The sequence below is a fragment of the Frieseomelitta varia genome, unplaced genomic scaffold (genome assembly GCF_011392965.1).
Source record: "Frieseomelitta varia isolate USP_RPSP 00005682 unplaced genomic scaffold, Fvar_1.2 scaffold_299, whole genome shotgun sequence".
Classification (NCBI taxonomy): Eukaryota; Metazoa; Arthropoda; class Insecta; order Hymenoptera; family Apidae; genus Frieseomelitta; species Frieseomelitta varia.
The window spans coordinates 46,302-50,325 of NW_025110033.1; positions in this window are offsets into that span (position 1 = coordinate 46,302).

Sequence of the window (4,024 nt, forward strand, 5' to 3'; positions counted from 1 at the left end):
TTTTTTTAAAAAAAAAAAAAAAAAAAAAACAGAAAAAACACGATGAATGTAACAAATTTGTTGTATATTAATTAGAGTTTTGCAAAATATGCGAAAGTATCCGAATTATATATTGTATTGTACTTTGCAGAGTGCTTGTCATAATAATTACCAAATGAAATAAATTTCTATTTATTTCAGAAACTCTTTGTTGCACTCTGAACCGAGGGTATTATCTCGCGAGAAATATCTGTATACTGATTCACACGACTGTGATTCTCAGACGGATAACCATATGTGTATGTAGGATTCATTGAGAGGATCTCGGGGGCCGTTGTCACAAAATTTCAAGGAAATTTCGCGGCTTGTTCGCGGGAGGTTCTCGTCGGATGAATTGCGACGAAAAAGAGAGAGAAAAAAAAAAAAAGAAACACAAAGAAAGAAAGAAAAAGAATGAACGGTGGAAAAAGTTGTCAGAATGAGTAACTTCGGCCGCACTAACACGTGTTCGTTTATTTAGCACGCTTGAGAGTGATGTATGACGAGGACACGAGGCGAGTAGTTTAGCGTAGTTTAGACGTGTTATGTATGTCTGTATGCTTCGCTTTGTTCTTCGATCTCCTTCCCCATTTTTTTTATTAGTGTGTGTCTATATGAGCGTGTGTTATCTTTTACGTTATCGATCAAAGTGCATGCGTTGCTCATTTTTCTTTTTCTTTTGTTACCATTGTCTCAGAAAGTATTACGTATGATGAAGCTATACTACGTGTTAACAATAAGATCAAGTTTGATAAAATGTAACAGTTACTGTAATAATAATTACCAATTTATCGATACTTTGAGCTGTTCAAACTTCGTGAAACGTGACGCAACGTCCGCGAACCAACAGAACCGCATAAGAGACAATAATAAGAATTATCGTATTATCATATTTATCGTATAATACTATACGATAATATTATATTAATTCTTGTTATTATCTCTTATGCGGGTCCGTTTGTTTGCTGATGTTGCGTTACGATTTATGAAGTTTGAACAGCTCAAAGTATCGATAATTTCTCGAATTATCGATACTTTCGTCCATCTCTGTATATTATAATAAATTTTCTAAGCGTTCAAAATATTTTTATCAATTGTCATAACTGGACTATGGACTTTTGTGCATTCTTAAATTAAAGAATTGGAACCTGAGTAAAAATTCCTTTCTTGCACGTTTTACTACAATAAATATTCATTTTATTCATATTTTTGCATATTATGTATATTGTGTGCATTTTTGCATTTATGAAATTTTCATATATTCGTAAAAATCCGCAGCGTAGTCGTGACATGCAGTAAATGGTTGTCAAACTCTTTCGAATATTTCTACTGTATACAAAACAATAGTAAATGCATCTTGATCTTCCTTTTCTATTATATTTTTATAAACACATGAGTTGTAGGAACAATTTTGTATGTAAATCTTCGAACGTTTATAATTTTTCAACAAAGTGTATGATTTTTTTTTTTTATCTCTTTGATCTCATTAATACGTAGTATGAATTTGGTCGTGATTTTTTTGATCATAGTGTGTTTAGATTAAACGAATGAAAACTCATTTTGTCTCGAACGTCGATAAAATTCGTAATCGTATTCGAATTTTTATTGCAAAAAGGCACAAGATGCATACGATATTAAAAAATAAAAAATTTTATAAGTTGTGTTTTTGACCCTGATTTCATGCGTAAAATAATATTATCTGCTACATTTTTGAATTCTCATATTTCAATTTTATTCCCATTTTAGGAAATGAAATAAATTTATGACATTTTTAAGAAGATGTTCAACACGAAATTGAGTCGAAAAATTCGCGCATACGAATAAAAACATTTTTCATAATTCGTTCAAATTTGAAATATCTTTTAACAAAATTAATTTAACAAAAATACAAATGTACGGGAAATGTTCAGAAAATGATAGCAGTTAATCATCGTTTCAATGACTTTCTCCGATCTTTTAATCAATTTTTTTTATTCCATTTTCAAAACATGTTTGGGGCTTCGAATTTATTGCCGATCTACGGCCACTATCGTTTAAATAAAATTGAAAGTATAAAATACCGAAAGTGTCACATTTATAATAACAAACGACGACTCTGTCATTCTATTTCTTTGATCTTTAACTGGTAGGTTAATCATTAACTATTGAATATTCGACACTATAAAAATTTATATTTTACACTGCTTGATTTTGAAATTCTTGATTTGATTTAATATTATTACTAATATTAATATTATATTAATATTAAAAAATATATATAAAATACAAAACAAAATTAAATTACTAAGTACTTTATAGCATAATACAAATTACTATGACCCCAAGATGTCACGTAAAGTATTCACGTATTAATCGTAAAAATTTATATTAAAATTTAATATAGATGTTAAAATTTGTATTAAAAATTTGTCATTATTATTCGTAAAAATTTATATTCGCATGAACGCCTGCAGTCTCTTTATTACGCTAAATAAGTATTAGCATAATAAATGTATTACGGTAAATGATACGGTCAATAGTAATGGAATATAATAAATGAATACGAATTTGGTCAATGTGGAGAGACAAAAGAGTATTATTTAGAGTTCGTTTAGCCTAAACGAACCATAAGGATTCAATTTGATTCACCTTTTCGCATCTACGGACGAAACAACATTTCATCGTGCATTTATTGTTCGTAGTACACTTTGAACGGGATATTTTGCATATTGTCGTTTGTATAATACTTTATCGCATGTCTTTTCGTTTTAATCCGAGATATTTCGTTCAACGATTGGGATAAAAGTCAATTCGCGTGTTTGGATATACATATTAGGTGTGCAGATCAGTTTATTAAAAAATTTATTAAATTTCGAAATTTATTAACAAAATAAATGGCTAAATTTGCAAATTCTTTTATTGACAGTAAGCAGACTAAATTTTTGCATCCTATTCTGGCCTAATAAATAGATTTCATATCATGATCTTATTTTTTCTAATTTTATCTAGCGTTATGATCATTTAGTTTGCGCTTGTTATGTTTCAAAACTGTAAATCTCTTCTATGTGCATTTTTAAAAAGACGATTAGAGGGCAATGTACTGCCTTTTATTTGCAATTTTGAGAGCACATATTTTTGTTTGCTTTAAATCAAAAATATCGAAAATTATACGTTACGTGTTGCAAAAAGTATGTTTGACACTATTTGTTAAAAATACTAGTATTTTATATAAAAAAAATATGATTGATACAAAGGACGGATAAGGATTAAAATACACATTCTAGAAACATTTTGTACAGTTAAAGTTATTTTTGAACAATTTTTGCAAACTGAAAAGAAAACAACGAATGTTTTTTTTAAATTTGCTTGTAACAAAAAAAAAATTCGTTGATTCAATTTCGTTCCATATACTACGAGTCAGATTGTTACGAGCAAGTATTAACCCATTGCATTCAGTGAACCAGCACACGCACAAAAATATTTGACAAAAAATTTGATTAAACACAGGTGAATATATCGTTTTTCTAAAAAAAAAAAATCTATTTCTTTTATAGAATTAATTTAAAACATGAAAATTTTTCATAGATACCCTGCGGGGTTATTTAGCCGTAATTTTCATATTTGTAATAAAAACATATTGAAACGAATATTCGTCATATTCTCGTCTTCACAAAGAAGGATGTTTACATTAGACTTCACAAAATTGTTGCATTTACAAAACAAAACGCGTCATTGTAAAATTACTTACTTTCGTAATGTAACTTTATTTTATTTCATAATTAAATAATTATTAAAATATTTATTTTATTTAAAATAATTATTAAATTTAACTTTATTTCATTTCGTAATTAAATAATTACGAAATAAAATAAAGTTAAATTTAATAATTATTTTATTTTATTTCATAATTAAATAATTCTTAAAATATTTATTTTATTTTATTTCTTAATTAAATATTTATGAATTACTTTATTTCATAACTATATAAATATTTATGAATTATTTTATTTCATAATTAAATAATTAT